The sequence below is a fragment of the Leptodactylus fuscus genome, chromosome 2, assembly GCF_031893055.1.
Source record: "Leptodactylus fuscus isolate aLepFus1 chromosome 2, aLepFus1.hap2, whole genome shotgun sequence".
Classification (NCBI taxonomy): Eukaryota; Metazoa; Chordata; class Amphibia; order Anura; family Leptodactylidae; genus Leptodactylus; species Leptodactylus fuscus.
The window spans coordinates 76,471,196-76,490,561 of NC_134266.1; the positions used below are offsets into that span (position 1 = coordinate 76,471,196).

Sequence of the window (19,366 nt, forward strand, 5' to 3'; positions counted from 1 at the left end):
GGTTTTGCCTACTTTTTTCAACGTCACCGGTGTCGTAGTTCCTGTCCCACCAACCCTGCGCTGTTATTGGAGCAAAAAAGGCGCCAGGGAAGGTGGGAGGGGAATCGAGTAATGGCGCACTTTACCACGCGGTGTTCGATTCGATTCGAACATGCCGAACAGCCTAATATCCGATCGAACATGAGTTCGATAGAACACTGTTCGCTCATCTCTAATAGTAACACTTGCATAAAGGGAATCCTAGTGCTAATATTCTGTATTCTGATATTACTAATTATTATTCCTATACTGTGACATCATCATGCTTGCTGTCTTTTATTTATCACAATGTATATAATCTATCTGCTGTGACATCATTGCATTCAATTATCCCTGATCTGTAATATCAATGTGAGTATTATATTTCTATTATTATTATTGTGATTAAAAAATATTAGTTCTCCATGACGGAAAAAGGAAAACTCACTCCATCGTTTAGAAGGTAGCGCCTGTATAGTGACATCACTGAATTAATTATCCTTTAACTGTGATAGCAATGTGTGTATTATGTATCCTTGTAATATTATGTTGTGTTTAGTATTATTGTGCTGTGACATCACTGCATTAATTATCTCTGAACTGTGACATCACTGTTTTCATCACCGGGCTTTTCATTGATGTCACAGGTCACTGAGGCCTGTCGGGGTCATTATATACTGTGATGCCAATGTGATCTACATGACGTCATTGAAGAGGCCTGGGGAGGTAAGTAACATTGATTTTTATATTTCGTCACCTCCCTTAAGTTTCTGATCATACTCAAGGGTCTGAAGAGACCTCATAGTATAATAATAGTTACTGGGCGGTGAACCCCCAAAATTTTGGGTTAAATTTTTGCAGTATATGCAATGAACACTGAAGGGGCCATTGTGGAACATTATACTGTGTGAAGGAGGTCACTATGGGACATTATACTGTGTGTAAATGGAGAGTTATATTGCGTGGGGGCCAGCAAAGACATACGTTAGCTATGGGGCCCAGTCTTTGCTAGTTATGCCCCTTACTGCCTTTACATTATGCTGTATATTATTATTGTACCTTGACACCACTGCATTATCTCTGAACTGTGACATCACTGAGTTCATGGCCTCTGTACTTTAACCTTATTGTGTACACTGCACATGCTTGATTTTGATTATGCAGAGTTTAATATTCTTGTAGTGTGATATCACTGCATTAAAGAGAACCTTTCAGGTCATCGGGCATATGCGGTTTTACATACTGCTAGAAAGTGGTATAAGAGATAAGTGTGACATCATTGTAGGTCCAACCACTGTGTTCCCCAAAGATCAAGAGAAGAGGAAACTTAAAGTCCTACTGCATGTTCCCAGTGAATGACGCACTAGTATGCTTGTGCGACTGGAACTCCAGGCCACAGTTACTCAATATCAAATAAAATGTAACTATGTAGGATGCCGGCCCTTGCCCTATATATCAGAAAAAATCTCAGCTTCACAATGCTGATGTATCACACACCCACACACTACAATCCATGAAAAGGAAGATTGGGCAGGCCGCATCCTACATAGGCTAGGTTCACACCTGCACAAAAACAGGCAGAGAGAAAAGTCCTGCACAGAGGACTTTTCCCTCCAGTGGTTTCAGTATAAAAACAGCATCCGCAGGTAACTGTGGTTTTAACGCTCTGGCAGTGGTCCTGTACGTCAGAGACCCCTGCCCAGATGTGAACCTATCCTTCGAGCCATGGTTAATTTGGTATTGGGAAGGTGTGTCCATTTTTGCGTGATACTTTTTGTATACTATGCTTTTTTAGTAATACTTTTTTTGATTAGAGACTCACAATGCATGTGGAACCTTGACATTGGTTTGTGAGCTTGTGTATTTTGGTCAAAAATATTGACTGATACCTCATGGTATAACCAGGCCCTGTTATTTTTACAGGATGCCTTTGCTGCTGAGGTGCATATATAGAGGTGTTGAGCAGCCCCTCTGATCTAATAGTGTGTGATGTGACCAGTACCCTGTTCTTTGGTGCAGTGAGCCTGACATTATCATGAGACAGCACCTTGTACAAGTTTTATCTGTTTGCATTTGAAGTGCTAACATCCACCCCTCTCATGGATTTTAGGTGTGTGGGTGGATGCTATATCAGCCGTTTCAATCACATATTGCAAGGGCCTATATTGATGCTGGACAAGCCATGCTTTATTGGTATTGAGTAAGGCTTGGTTCACACATCAGTATAACATCCGTCAGTTTGAATTCAGTTTGACATTTTAAAACGGGCTGATGCACATACTGATTGTATACTGACACCTTTTTATGCTGTCCGTCCTCCAAGTGGACAGATAAGGAGATTAAAAGTAGAAAATTGTAAACAGAGTAGAGATAAGGGCATTTATTATATGAGATAAGGACATTTATTATATATTAAAGAATTTTTTCTCCAGCAACAAATTTCATAAAACTTAACTTTTACTGTACAATCATAAAAAATGGGAGTTACATCACCATATGAGGAACACGAACATTGATAAACAGCTGACGCGTTTCAGGACATGTGTATCATCGTCCCTTACTTGGAGTCACACAAACGCAGGTGTGAACCTAGTGTCATCTGTCCAATAGGGGACGGACAGCATTTGCTATCAGCATAAAAAGGTGTCAGTATACAATCAGTATGTGCATCAGTCCGTTTTTCATCTCAAACTGAATTCAAACGGACGGATGGCATACTGAGGTGTGAACCAAGCATAAGTGTGGCCTATTTTTCTGTATGTCCTTTTTTAGTAATATGTTTGTTTGCCTCCTATCTGGTGGATAGTTAATATGTGTCTGCAATAGGATAACACCTGCAATTATCACTGAACTGTGATATTACTGTTTATCACCGCTGTACTTTTGAAACCAATTTCCACACTATTTTTATGCTGCATTTATTATTATTGTACTGTGACATCATCACAGCATTAATTATTCCTGAATTATGACATCACTGTGTTCAATAGGCACACCATCTTTGTATTATGTTTTGTATTATTGTACAGATCTACAAACAGGGGAACTAAGAGTCATAACAAAAGTACATTTACCATTAGTTCATAAAATATCCAACATTCATATTTTATTAATTCATAATTGCACAACAATACATAAAAGGAAGGATACTGGCAGTCATCAAGAAACAGCACAGGGTGTATTGTGGTTATAAAAATGCTACCCTGTTTATTATTATTATACTGTGACATCACTTCAATAATTATAACCAACTGTGACAGCAATGTGTACACTATCCTCATATTATAACGCTGTGTATCGTTATTGTATTTGGACATCACTGCATTAATACCAGTGACTCCACTGTGTACTCTACCCTTGTATTAGTATATTGTGAACCATGTCCTTGTATTAGTATACTGTGTACCATATCTTTATATTAGTATACTGTGTACCATATCATTGCATTAGTATACTGTGTACCATATCCTTGTATTAGAATACTGTGTACCATATCATTGCATTAGTGTACTGTGTATCATATACTTGTATTAGTATACGGTGTATAATATCCTTGTATTAGTATACTGTGTACCATATCATTGCATTAGTGTACTGTGTATCATATACTTGTATTAGTATACGGTCGGGGGTCTGCAAAGTAAATAGGGCCCGTAACGGCCTATTTTAAAAAAAAACGCAGCGGTAGCGGCTGTCACCGGGCCCCCTAATGGCCCAGGCCCGGGCCCTGTGGCAGCCGCCTCCGCTGCCTCTACGGTAGTTACGCCACTGCGGTGTATAATATCCTTGTATTAGTAAACTGTGTACCATATCCTTGTATTAAAATAGTAAGGGGTCCTAGTTTAGAATTTTGCATCAAGTCCTAGATGCTTCAAATTCATTGTCATGGGAAATCAAAATCCCCTCCATGTTTTCCAAGAACACTGTATGTGAACATGAACTTTAATCAACTTCATCTTCTTAAGATTTTTATTCACCCTACAGTATTAAGTAAATATGAAGCACATGCTATTAATAATGTGTATCCAGATTACTATTAGCCTGGATCATGGTATAATGGCTCTGGTGTACCTGTATATGTGTTTTACAGCCCCTGAATAAACTCAATGTAGAGAGTTGTAAAGGATACACGTACATTATTGACACTGACATTGGATCTCCAGTGGTAATTTGCTAAACTAAGTAATGTGCCAATCTGTAGACTGCAACAGAGAGTTTTCTAATGAAAAGTAGACGTCTGAATTTGTTTAATCATATGTGCATGAACACAATGTAGTACCACCAGTAAAGAAGGTTTGAGGACACAAATAATGTATTTGCTGGTCATACATTACTGGCATTACAGTCCTGATATGTTTGTGTATATCCCCTCCGCACAAAAAAAAGACTAGGCCTCATCCAAATTGTTCTTCCAAAAAGCCTTAAAGGGATAGTCTGGTTTAGAAAACTCATCTAGTATATTAGTGAATTCAGAGTTCATTTAAAAAGAAGGATGTCTCACTCAGGAAAATGGAATCTCTTTCTCCTGAGGACCTTAACCACCCGTGCATTACACAGAAAGCCTATTGATTTCAATTGACATTGTGTAATACATAATTTACCGCGTGGTAGCACTGAAAATACATTTTTTGCCCAGTTCCTCTCCAAATTAGAGCTGATCGTTGGGGTCTCTAGCAATGGGACACCCTTTGATGTAACTGAAAGGGAACCTGTCACATGAAAAATTCATTTTAATTCCGTATGTAGCAAGTTATAGAACTGGAGAAGCTGAGCAGACTGATGTGTAGGTTTGTGAAAAAAGGTTGAGTATAACCTGTCATTTATCCATTGATGAAATCTGCTCTTTCAAGATTAAGAAGTCAAAGAGGTGGTCCTACAGTTAGGGCCAGAAATATTTGGACAGTGACACAAGTTTTGCTATTTTAGCTGTTTACTAAAACATGTTCAGAAATACAATTATATATATAATATGGGCTGAAAGTGCACACTCCCAGCTGCAATATGAGAGTTTCCACATCCAAATCGGAGAAAGGGTTTAGGAATCATAGCTCTGTAATGCATAGCCTCCTCTTTTTCAAGGGACCAAAAGTAATTGGACAATGGACTCTAAGGGCTGCAATTAACTCTGAAGGCGTCTCCCTCGTAAACCTGTAATCAATGAAGTAGTTAAAAGGTCTGGGGTTGATTCCAGGTGTGTGGTTTTGCATTTGGAAGCTGTTGCTGTGACCAGACAACATGTGGTCAAAGGAACTCTCAATTGAGGTGAAGCAGAACATCCTGAGGCTGAAAAAAAAGAAAAAATCCATCAGAGAGATAGCAGACATGCTTGGAGTAGCAAAATCAACAGTCGGGTACATTCTAAGAAAAAAGGAATTGACTGGTGAGCTTGGGAACTCAAAAAGGCCTGGGCGTCCACGGATGACAACAGTGGTGGATGATCGCCGCATACTTTCTTTGGTCAAGAAGAACCCGTTCACAACATCAACTGAAGTCCAGAACACTCTCAGTGAAGTAGGTGTATCTGTCTCTAAGTCAACAGTAAAGAGAAGACTCCATGAAAGTAAATACAAAGGGTTCACATCTAGATGCAAACCATTCATCAATTCCAAAAATAGACAGGCCAGAGTTAAATTTGCTGAAAAACACCTCAAGAAGCCAGCTCAGTTCTGAAAAAGTATTCTATGGACAGATGAGACAAAGATCAACCTGTACCAGAATGATGGGAAGAAAAAAGTTTGGAGAAGAAAGGGAACGGCACATGATCCAAGGCACACCACATCCTCTGTAAAACATGGTGGAGGCAACGTGATAGCATGGGCATGCATGGCTTTCAATGGCACTGGGTCACTTGTGTTTATTGATGACATAACAGCAGACAAGAGTAGCCGGATGAATTCTAAAGTGTACCGGGATATACTTTCAGCCCAGATTCAGCCAAATGCTGCCAAGTTGATCGGACGGCGCTTCATAGTACAGATGGACAATGACCCCAAGCATACAGCCAAAGCTACCCAGGAGTTCATGAGTGCAAAAAAGTGGAACATTCTGCAATGGCCAAGTCAATCACCAGATCTTAACCCAATTGAGCATGCATTTCACTTGCTCAAATCCAGACTTAAGGCGGAAAGACCCACAAACAAGCAAGACCTGACGGCTGTGGCTGTAAAGGCCTGGCAAAGCATTAAGAAGGAGGAAACCCAGCGTTTGGTGATGTCCATGGGTTCCAGACTTAAGGCAGTGATTGCCTCCAAAGGATTCGCAACAAAATATTGAAAAATAATTTTTTTTTGTTTGGGTTATGTTTATTTGTCCAATTACTTTTGAGCTCCTAAAATGTGGAGTGTTTGTAAAGAAATGTGTACAATTCCTACATTTTCTATCAGATATTTTTGTTCAACCCTTCAAATTAAACGTTACAATCTGCACTTGAATTCTGTTGTAGAGGTTTCATTTCAAAACCAATGTGGTGGCATACAGAGCCCAACTCGCGAAAATTGTGTCACTGTCCAAATATTTCTGGCCCTAACTGTATGAGTGATTGACAGTCCTATGAGTGATTGACAGTCCTATGAGTGATTGACAGTCCTATCAGTGATTGACAGCCCTATGAGTGATTGACAGCCCTATGAGTGATTGACAGCCCTATCAGTGATTGACAGCCCTATCAGTGATTGACAGCCCTATGAGTGATTGACAGTCCTATCAGTGATTGACAGTCCTATGAGTGATTGACAGTCCTATCAGTGATTGACAGCCCTATCAGTGATTGACAGCCCTATGAGTGATTGACAGTCCTATGAGTGATTGACAGCCCTATGAGTGATTGACAGCCCTATAAGTGATTGACAGCCCTATCAGTGATTGACAGCCCTATGAGTGATTGACAGTCCTATGAGTGATTGACAGCCCTATGAGTGATTGACAGTCCTATCAGTGATTGACAGTCCTATGAGTGATTGACAGCCCTATGAGTGATTGACAGCCCTATCAGTGATTGACAGCCCTATGAGTGATTGACAGCCCTATGAGTGATTGACAGCCCTATCAGTGATTGACAGCCCTATAAGTGATTGACAGTCCTATGAGTGATGGACAGTCCTATCAGTGATTGACAGCCCTATGAGTGATTGACAGTCCTATCAGTGATTGACAGTCCTATGAGTGATTGACAGTCCTATGAGTGATTGACAGCGCTATGAGTGATTGACAGCCCTATGAGTGATTGACAGTCCTATGAGTGATTGACAGTCCTATGAGTGATGGACAGTCCTATCAGTGATTGACAGCCCTATGAGTGATTGACAGTCCTATCAGTGATTGACAGTCCTATCAGTGATTGACAGTCCTATGAGTGATTGACAGCGCTATGAGTGATTGACAGCCATATGAGTGATTGGCAGCCTCCCTTCTAGTAATGTGCACACACAGATAGCTGTCAGTCACTGTCAGGACTTCCTCTTTGACTTTTACGGCATAAAAGGAAAAAAATTCAATAAATAATTGAAAGGTTATAAATTGAAACTTTTCACACAAAACTATAGATTAATTTGCCCTGTAATCTGTAGATTGGACTGTATTTTTTCCATGTGCCGGGTTCCATTTAATGTAGCAGAACTGTTCTAACATTAAAGTTACTTTAGCTGTCTAAAATGCAAAACCTCCAATACTGACTTTGATCTAAGGAGGATAATAAATAGCATAAATAACACTTAAATATGGCCTATGGGTCTAGTAATAATTCATAGTAGTATAATGGGTATCATGGGCTGGATTAGTATTTCTCCACTATTCAGGAGGCGTTACATTATACTGATAGCAACACAGATGTATATACTTACTATACACTTCTTATTTTTTTCAGTCTTATGTCAGTGGTAATGCTTTAGTTAATTTCATATTCATCAACTACTTCAGATAGGAATAATTTCTCAGGAAATTACAACCATCAAAGTAAAGCTGTAAAATGAGTCATATACAGTATGTCCTTGTCACCAATATAAACTCCAGATCTTTGTCATTAAGGCTCAGGACACACTGGCACCAGTATTTGCATGCTTGGTGTACAATTGAGCTGATTCATGTTCAGGAGACTTACGCTTTATGAATGTTCCTAATGCAGCGATATGTAGTGAGCGAGCAGAATGATGTCATTGCTTAGAATGGCATTACTATAGAATAAGACTGTTAACTCCCATATAACTTAAAGCTCTGTTCAACATCTTGGCATTGGAAGTGAATGCTGGAAGTATTCCCCGAGGACTACTAGCTACCAAAAAACTTCTTGTTTTTAATCATTCACGTATAGTGGAAACCTATAAAGCTGTAGGTAACTGACAGAGGACCCTACAGTTCTGGACTCTAAATGGGAACTATTTACATGTCATTCCTGAAGTACTTTCATATATTCTTGTCATTCATATTCAAATTCTTAGGAGTAGATTTGTGTGATTCTAATAATAGGATATCCATGCATAGCGAAAAATATGGTGGTAGCTTTGTGCAGTCTAGTTCTACTACTACATGCGGAATCTACTTTAGAAAATCTGGTATTTAAAGGGGCTCTATCAGCAAAATTATGCTAATAGAGCCCCACATATGTGTGAATAGCCTTTAAAAAGGCTATTCAGCCACCGTAAATGTTATATTAACCCCCGGTCCCGTTTTTAAATAAAAGCATTAAAACAAATATGCAAAACTTATCTATCTTGCACCATGGGCGGGGATAAACAATGCGACATCAGCTTCGGGCACGCCTGCCTCTTCTGTCTTCTTGTAGTAACGCCCTATGGTTCCGTTTTTTCCGGCTTCTTCTCTTCAAATACTGCGCCTGCGTAGTAGCACTTTCCTCCGGAGGGAAGCGCTACTACGCAGGCGCGGGATTCGAAGAGAAGAAGCCGGAAGAAACGGAACCATAGGGCGTTACTACAAGAAGACAGAAGAGACAGGCGTGCCCAAAGCTGATGTCACATTGTTTATCCCCGCCCATGGTGCAAGATAGGTAAGTTTTGCATATATGTTTTAATGCTTTTATTTAAAAACGGGACCGGGGGTTAATATAACATTTACGGTGCCTGAATGGCCTTTTTAAAGGCTATTCACGCATATGTGGGGCTCTATTAGCATAATTTTGCTGATAGAGCCCCTTTAAGCACTATCCATCCTGTGGTTGCAGCTCAAGTAACATTAACTATGCTGCTGTTATTACTGTAGGCTAGTGTTAAAAACATGCCAAGGTAAGTGTGTTTGCAAGACTACCTCATTTTCAAAACAACATATTTTTGCAATATTCTATCATAAAGTGTATATTCTGTGTGTGGCCCCCTGGTGGTTACAGTCCTATGAAAAAGTTTGGGCACCCCTATTAATCTTAATCATTTTTAGTTCTAAATATTTTGGTATTTGCAACAGCCATTTCAGTTTGATATATCTAATAACTGATGGACACATTAATATTTCAGGATTGAAATGAGGTTTATTGTACTAACAGAAAATGTGCAATATGCATTAAACCAAAATTTGACCGGTGCAAAAGTATGGGCACCTCAACAGAAAAGTGACATTAATATTTAGTAGATCCTCCTTTTGCAAAGATAACAGCCTCTAGTCGCTTCCTGTAGCTTTTAATCAGTTCCTGGATCCTGGATAAAGGTATTTTGGACAAACAATTCAAGTTCAGTTAAGTTAGATGGTCGCCGAGCATGGACAGCCCGCTTCAAATCATCCCACAGATGTTCAATGATATTCAGGTCTGGGGACTGGGATGGCCATTCCAGAACATTGTAATTGTTCCTCTGCATGAATGCCTGAGGATTTGGAGCGGTGTTTTGGATCATTGTCTTGCTGAAATATCCATCCCCGGCGTAACTTCAACTTCGTCACTGATTCTTGAACATTATTCTCAAGAATCTGCTGATACTGAGTGGAATCCATGCGACCCTCAACTTTAACAAGATTCCCGATGCCGGCATTGGCCACACAGCCCCAAAGCATGATGGAACCTCCACCAAATTTTACAGTGGGTAGCATGTGTTTTTCTTGGAATGCTGTTTCTTTTTGGACGCCATGCATAACGCCTTTTTTTATAACCAAACAACTCAATTTTTGTTTCCAAAATGAAGCTGCCTTGTCCAAATGTGCTTTTTCATACCTCAGGCAACTCTATTTGTGGCGTACGTGCAGAAACGGCTTCTTTCTCATCACTCTCCCATACAGCTTCTATTTGTGCAAAGTGCGCTGTATAGTTGACCGATGCACAGTGACACCATCTGCAGCAAGATGATGCTGCAGCTCTTTGGAGGTGGTCTGTGGACTGTCCATGACTGTTCTCACCATTCTTCTTCTCTGCCTTTCTGATATTTTTCTTGGCCTGCCACTTCTGGGCTTAACAAGAACTGTCCCTGTGGTCTTCCATTTCCTTACTATGTTCCTCACAGTGGAAACTGACAGGTTAAATCTCTGAGACAATGTTTTGTATCCTTCCCCTGAACAACTATGTTGAACAATCTTTGTTTTCAGATCATTTGAGAGCGGGCTGTCCATGTTCGGCGACCATCAAACTTAACTGAACTTGAATTGTTTTGTAGAAAGAAATGGTCCAAAATACCTTCATCCAGGATCCAGGAACTGATTAAAAGCTACAGGAAGCGACTAGAGGCTGTTATCTTTGCAAAAGGAGGATGTACTAAATATTAATGTCACTTTTCTGTTGAGGTGCCCATATTTTTGCACCGGTCAAATTTTGGTTTAATGCATATTGCGCATTTTCTGTTAGTACAATAAACCTCATTTCAATCCTGAAATATTACTGTGTCCATCAGTTATTAGATATATCAAACTGAAATGGCTGTTGCAAACACCAAAATATTTAGAACTAAAAATGATTAAGATTAATAGGGGTGCCCAAACTTTTTCATAGGACTGTATATTGTAAATTTCAGCTCTCTTGTGGTGATATATTAAATGAGATTAGAGTCATGAGCTTGGACTAGAAGAAAGAGAATACACATCTATGTCATGTTCTAAAAAAATAATGAATATATATATTTTACACTATAAGAGTGATTTGTGTCATGTACAGTATTACTGAATAACCTGCTGAGAAATAAATTGCTTCATAAAATTAAACATTTGCACTTTGCCTCATTGTATAAGTAAAAACATTTATACATACAATGGATAGGAATTAAAGATTTGTATGAGTAATGAAGCATACAGTAATATTCATTGCAGGGGTCCATGCACGGAGCACTTTCCTAGCCATTAATTCTTGTCATCTACCAAAGCAGTCACATATATTTTTAAAAAGGCAAATAAAAATGTGTGATGTTATAGACTGTCTTCTGTGATTTACATAGTCACTGTGACCGACCAAGTGATCAAAGCGACCTAAGAATAAAATATGCACAATGTAATAAGAGGTGGAAACAAGGTGACAATGATGCATGTCCCTTTAAAGACATGCCAGGTGTGACAGCACAGAAAACTTCTCAATGGAGTGTATTTAATCTGTTCAGTTTACAGTAGATGTTAAACGTTAACAGGACAGCCCTGCTCCACCTAATAGAAACAGACAGGTGAATCAGTTACTGAGCATCATGCACAGAACCATATCGCATAATATTCTACATACCCTTTTACCAGTCAATCAGTCCTTCAGTTGTCACCTCCTGTCCAGCTGATAAGAGATATATTTAGCCATTTACCAATTATAGTTTTCCTGAAAAGCAAAGTAACACCCACAACTACCTCAGAACTTTGTAATAGGCTTTCCTAGACCCCTGAATGGCAAAATTGCTTAACTTGGCACAGATGCAGTTAATGTCAAACTTGCGTTCCTTTGGCTCATTAATAACATAGTTTTAGGGGTCCACTCCTTATCTATAGTATATAACCTCTAACTGTGAAAAAAATGTAAAGCGAGATAACTCCTGCCATTTTGTTTTATGTTAAGATACACATCTATCCAGGCCGATCCTAGTCCATATACATCCAGTCCTACCCAATCCCTGTTCATACACACCCAGTCTTGCCCAATTCTTGTCTCAGTTGTACCTAAGGCACTAGCAGTGCCCCTTTGTTTCCCACAATCTTTCATTGTGCCATTTGTGTGGCATAGTAATATTGATACCCCACACTGATAATTCCTTCTTAGTATCCACTCACAGTAAGAATTTTCTGTCACTGTCCTTTACATAGTAGCAATACCCACAGTAGTAATATCCCTTAACTTATACCCAAACACTAAGAACGTTGCCTTAGTGATAACCTCTCGATAGTAATGCCACTTAATATTTCCACACAGTGAATATGCCCCTTTATCATCCTCTATACAGTATGGATTCCACTTGTATTAGTGATGCCCCCTTAGAGTCTCCCCACACATTAATGATGCCCATTTAGTGTCCCCATCACAACATTGATGCCTCTTACGATCTCCTACACTATACAGATGCTCACTTAGAATCCCGTGCACAGAATTAGTGCCCATTAACACACTATAACTCCTTCTTAAAATCCCTTTATGCAGAATTATGCCCCTTATAGACCCCCCAATTGAATAACCTGTTTAATAACTTCCACCTAAATCTGCACAATGACATCACCACAAAATGGTGCCAAGCCACCAATAGCTGGATAGTAGAGCAGGGAGCTGGTGACCCCTTGCTTGACTATTGTATTTATTTGTATCTGTTCCCTCTAGAGAATTCCCAGAAAACCAAATGTTCTTATGGAAGTTAATAGTTCTACCTATGTCATTGAAACTGAATGTGTATCCTCTATGGACTAAGCACAGGGTTCCTCTTAAAACACCTGTATTATAATTGTCTAGCGGGTCCCATGATCTCTTTAATCATTAATGGACTTGAATTATACTTCTCTAATGGATAACAGGATTCAAGTTTTATGTTACAGTACCTGGATAGAATTAGCTCCCAAATCTTGCTAAGTTTCACATGTTAATAAATAGAGATGAGCGAGTACTGTTCGGATCAGCCGATCCGAACAGCACGCTCGCATAGAAATGAATGGACGTAGCCGGCACGCGGGAGATTAAGCGGCCAGCCGGTGTCAAAGTGGAAGTACCAGGTGCATCCATTCATTTCTATGGAGCGTGCTGTTCGGATCGGCTGATCCGAACAGTACTCGCTCATCTCTATTAATAAATAAAAGGGATGTTCTGCCCTAGTTGTATCGTAAGAGATGTAGACAACATGTGGCACTGCCATGGGCACTTTTATAGGCCAGTAGTTTGCATTAGTATTTGTAGTCCACAACCATTAGTGGTTCCAAAATAAAGTAGAGAAGAAGTACTCACACGGTTTTATCCATCTAGTTCTATCTTCTTAAAGAGGTCTTCATATTTTAAGAGGTGATGGATGTGATATCACTTTATGATCGGTTAAAAGGGCCAACTGCACCTTCCTGGCCGGCATCGCTGCTGTTCATTGTAAAGCAGTGAAGGAGCTGCACCATGTACATGGGATCATATGTGGCAGATTTTGTTCACCATCTGAATAAAGTTGTTTTGGACACATGGATTTGTGCAATTCTCATTATGATAAATAGATGTGACTTTCAGGTAACACTTAGCCAAAAAGCCAGGAATGTATTTAGCATAAGGTAGGCGTATCTAAGGGCTTCCTTTATAATTCCCTTTCCTTTGGAAGCTATTCTTGGATTTGAATCAGAAAACCGCAACAAAATCCACAACAAAAAGAGCAGCTTTTCCACAATGTGTGGTCTCAGTCTTAGACACAGAAATTTGTACCGCATGCTAGCATACCACTAAGCTCTCGTACTCTACCGTCAGGTATTCTATTCCAATGGGAATTAATATTATTTAATGAAAATTTTACTTTTGCATGGGATAAAAATGAATAAACATTGGTAGAGGTCATTTTCCCAGGACCCTTGTCGTTCCTGCCACTGAACCTATTCCTGTTAATCTTATAAGTGCCAGGTGCCCTTCAGCACTGTACAGATATTTGCATATGTTGGAATTTATTTCAGAATGCCTGAGGCTCCATTCTAATTACCTGGACGATCTAATGAGCCGACCACTTCTGTCTCCCACAGGTACTGCATGAAATTCTATGTCTTTTCAGAAATCTCTCCGCAAAACCAAAAGGATTTCGGGAATATTGGAGAAAACCAAAAGCACAGCGCGGACTATAGAGAAGCGACCCCATGAGTCATCACAAACTTTCATCCACATCTTTAATCCCTCGACAACATGGATTTTAAATTAAAGGAATATTGGAAAGCCCTTTAATATGCCATATGCAGTGTGCCAGTTCATGCAGATATCTCACAGCGTCTGCTGTTTACTTCATAAAATCTCAGAAATGCATAGTAAATATTCAATACTTTACAAACACAAGTTCTGCCTGCCATTGACTGGGCAATGCAGCATGCACTTTCTACTGTCTTTAAGGCAAGAAGCTTATAAAATATTAATTCCCTCGCAGTGCATTTAGATTATTGTATTGCTGCAGTGTGCAATTTTCATAAGCATAATGCAGCAAAGCAGATTTATGTCCGCTGCCAATGTATTAATTTGGTGTTATATTTCTGTCCATGTGCCAGCTCTATACTATAAGCTGGAAATATCCACATGACAGCACACACACACTGAACCTGTGCTGGGTATTTCCAATGCACAGCAAGGTAATGGGTTAACAGAAAATATTTAGTAACTATGCAAATGATACGTGTGTCCACTCCCTCCTGTTTTCTGCAGGTTAAAACCCCCTGTTCTGCAGGATACTATCCCTTTAAGCAAATCTCTGGAGACTAGTACTGAGGATCATGTGATTACTGATTGATTGCAACACTGTTGGAAGCTGGTAAAAAGCAGCAATAGCAGAGTAAGCAGAGGTATAGGCAGGACAGGAATGTGTGCATTTTGGATGACACCCTACACTGCAGTGTGTATTAGACTGGGGGAGACACTGCAGCACCTCTTCAAGGACAGCAGGAGGGATGCTCTGCACTGGGAATAATGCACAGTCTGCAAGGCACTGAGGATGTCCTGCTGGATTATCATACAGACATGGTAAGTAGTATCTGTTCAATGCTGTCTTCATGCTTTGGGTCTGTAAAAGGTATTTCAGACCTGCAGCTGCTGTATGCGTGCAGGAGCAAGTATTAGACTGCCATTGGTGAAGTGCACACCTTAGATGACAAGCTTTCTTTTGTCATTCTCCATGGCAGCTGTGCCCTGTCTATAAGAGTAAGGTTATCTTACACTGAGCAGAAGTGAATATTGGACGATTGGCACACAGGGACAGTTCTATTACTGTTTGAATGGTATAGACATTGTTACTTTTACATAGTAGCCTGAATATTTGTACTTTGTATCACACTGCATTCAGATAGTGGACTAGAAGGAACAGCTATGGATACTATACATGTGGCATTGTACTGTATACAGAGAAGAGTAGTCAGGTGCAGAAGCGTAAACACTGGCTGAATGGAGACAATGATGACCCCTGCTGACTGCATAGGACACATGTGTAAACCATGCGATAATCTAGTCATATATATAGTTAGTGATAGCAGTGAGGTGGCAGAATGTGAGCGCACTAGATAACGCCTGTCCTTACTGCTGTTTATGGGGATTAGCAGCCTATCTAGGGACAATGATGTCACTGCAACCTGTATACATCCTATGCTTGTGGAGAGAATAAATAGAAAATAAATGATGTGTAAATATCTTTATATTTGTATTGCATTTGATATGTTCCTGCTTTTTAATTCTTTCCATTTATAGTGTAGTCATGTCTTTGTGTGGTTATTGTGGGTATTGTATTAGACCACCTATGGCTTTATTGTGTGTAACGGAGTAATTGAACCCATGTATCATTGGGTAATGTCAAGTTTCATGAAGCTGTTTCAGAAAGGAAGAGGCACTGGTTACAATAGTTAGTCTACAATGTCATTATTTGTGTCTTTATAGACCCCAGGGAAATAAAATAATGTATCTATTCTGCGGCGGATATGTTAAAACTGTCTTCATTCTTCTATGTACAATATTTCTCTATGTCACAGGATACTAAAAAAAAAATCTAGAGGATGCTATTAAGCTGTCATGAGTATAAAGTGGCTTGTATTCCTACCCCGAAATTTCATGTCAGTATATACATTCACAGGTCTAGATGTGACCAGAGATGCTTGCAGCAGTAGTTCACGTCCTTGTAATTTAGTTATATACTGGTGAGGTTAATAGGAGAATTCGTTATTACAGGTATACTGGATTGAAATAGAATCAGAATTGCTATGACAGATATACTGGTTTAACATGGAATGAATAGGGATTAATGTCAATACAGTGACAATGTAGAAAACCTTAGACATACTGTATGCAAGTCACTGTCAGCATTTGCAACAGAATGTCTCATTGAAATGTGTCTTGGTCACAGTCTGGCACATCTGCCATTCACTCTCGCTTCTGTAACGTACACTGTTCTAGAAGTAAAGCAGGAGCAGCCTATTGACTAATGTATATAGGTGCGTCTAGTTGTAGACAAGCAGTCATAAGCCTGGAAGACAAAGGGCACATTGACGGCTATAGATTCAAACCATAGGAAAAATAGCAAAGTTAATGAATATAGAATTGTATAAGTATGTTCATAAACCATATGTGTGAACAGGCAGGAATACTGCACATTTCACTTCTGATGGTGCTAATCGATGAGGATCGCCTATATAGTGGCACATGGCAAAGTCATTGGCAGGTATTTTACCTTGCTCAGTGCTTGGCCATATATAGCGTACTACATCATTATTTACTGTACATCTGTCTTCATATGGATCCGCCTATCCTTCCTCTTAGATTTTGAGCTGTGTGCTGCTTTCATTCATCTGTTCACCTCCTCTCTTGTGACCCTAGCTGCCTCTTGTTCAATTTTCCCTTCAACACTCTCATTATGTAAAGGTTCCCTCTATGATTGAATTTTGCAATCCATTAAAGGAGAACCTCAATTACTTTAGTTGTGCGTTGTTCTGGGGCCCGTCTGTTTTAACATGTCATACTATATGGTGTTTTTATCTGGACTGTAGACGGCATGAGTAATAAAGCTGATTACTAATATCTAACTCAAGATCTCACAATGCTACGTATATTGATATGAACACTGCCAAAGTAGTAGGTTACTGTGGATTGGGGTGACCAGGAGCCAGTAACCTGGAAATGTGTTCTTGGTACCACTGGGTTGGAGTGACTTTTACTGATAACTAGAAGTTTCTTAGGGCTCATGCCCACAACTGAAGTTTTTATCCACAATTGCATATACACGTTTGTGGATAAAAGTACGGTCCCAATTATTTCTGTGCCCACAGACACGACCACAATTTTTGCGGCCAAGTGTCTATGCCATATTCAAGGACTGCAAACTATGAAGCATGTCCTATGTTCGGCCACATTTGTACAGACCAGTGTAGGGAATTGTTCTGGATCCATGATTCAGAATGACATACTGATGCAATGTGGATATGTTTTGTTTCTGTTTTTTTTTTTTTTTGTTTTTTTTTGTGGACTGTAAATCCACTATGGTGGACCAGATTTGTATGGGAAAGTGCTCAAATTTTAATTTCTAGTACCAGCAAAATGGATAGATAGAAACCAATCTCATCCATATATGCATCAGACCTGTTGTGAGAGTATAATGCCAACATATTCCACAATGCTATACTGGTATGCTCAGTAAGTGTCCCGTACAGGGCTCAGTCTAAATTCCCAATTCCTTGCAGATGTTGTCCTTAACTGGATTCAAACCAGATGCTGCAAGGCACCAGTACTACCGTAACTATTGAGCCACCATGCCAGCCACCTGCTTTAAATGCCAGTGGTGAATTCTGCTGCAGATCCATAGCAAAATCTGAATGCAAAATTATGGAACAGATTTAGCAGTAAAATGTGTGGTGACATAGACATTTCCTGCATACTTAGGGTAGTCTTAATAGATATAGAGGCACGTGGTTCATGGAATATCCCTGCACTAGAGTGTTGTACAAGTTGAAATATGCAAACAGTCATAATGTGTCAATTGTGACTAAGTACTAATAATGTAATAGTCTTCAGACCCCACACAATAGGAGATGTGCCAAAAGCAAACTACAAACTCAATGGACCAAACTCAATGGACCATATGTTTACTGGTAGTCAGTAGGACGATATGAAGTTCTCTACACACAATGAGGCTGGTACATTCATGAAAATGTTACAGAATTTTGCTGAAGTTTGGTGGGAAACAAAAAAATAAATAAAAACTGGCGTACATGCCTTGCACTATGTTTATTCATGGGTTTTGCCTCTTTGCGAGAGATTCACTGATGAAAAGGTGTCAAAATTCAAAGTGTCTTTGACATTTTAGACTTTTGGTTGTCCTCTTTCATAACCAATCATAATAGGTATAGATATTTGTTGAATATCTATTTTGTCAGATGTAGCATACATGGCTATGACTGAGGTCCACAACAATAGCAATGTTACCCTAGCCATGCATTAGATAATTGGTACTAAATCTTGTTTTAATTGGCAGGTTTGGCCAATATCTAGTGTGTATGGGGCACTGACCCATGAGCCTGGCAGCAGCTTTCCACTCTAGGTGTGTAACACAGGCACCCTTGGCTTACCAAGTGTGCATTTCTATGGGTGGATTCAGGTGAGAGAGCCTATTGTGTAATGTGCCAGCTTTATGGTCCATCACTTGTCTTTCACCATCAGATGTCACACAAGCTTACTAGACAACTTGTGAGGGAGCATTTCTCTATGTTTAGGACCTCAAGGTTGGAGCTGCTACAGATCCGTAGTCTTCCTACCTATTTAGTGTGCTGCATTCATATAAGACAAGAAGTGTTGAGCCACATTTAACTAAAGAAATTAAAATACTGGAGGAAAAGATCTTAAATAAATACAATTAATACAAAATTGGAGATAACTCGCATAAAAGAGCAAATGATGTTACCAGTGTGGCCGCGGTAATGTACAAAGGCGAGTTCTACAATCTCACAAACTATGTCAAGATCTTGTGGTTTAATCTGAATCTGCTGTTCATTTAGCATCACCCACTAGTAATATTATTTCCCTGGTGACAAGTCTCAGTAACACAAGATAGTTCATAGTACTGCATTGGTGGAGCACAATTGCCTATAGCCAGTGCCACCAGCATTGACACTAGTTTCTCTATGTTGGTGAACATGCTTCTGTAGCTACCTATGAACTGCTTACTAGAGATGAGCGAACAGTGTTCTATCGAACTCATGTTCGATCGGATATTAGGCTGTTCGGCATGTTCGAATCGAATCGAACACCGCGTGGTAAAGTGCGCCATTACTCGATTCCCCT

The 19,366-nt window shown here is 39.6% G+C and overlaps 1 protein-coding gene across 1 annotated transcript in view; it reads left to right on the forward strand.

Annotated features, from left to right (window-relative positions):
- Window positions 1–14,810: 14,810 nt before the first annotated feature.
- The window catches only part of ADORA1 (adenosine A1 receptor), a 96,508-nt gene continuing 91,952 nt past the window's right edge, over window positions 14,811–19,366 (forward strand). Inside the window, exon 1 of the mRNA XM_075264035.1 lies at window positions 14,811–15,073. The gene's annotated coding sequence lies outside the window, so the exon portion shown is untranslated. The remainder of the gene's footprint in view (window positions 15,074–19,366) is intronic.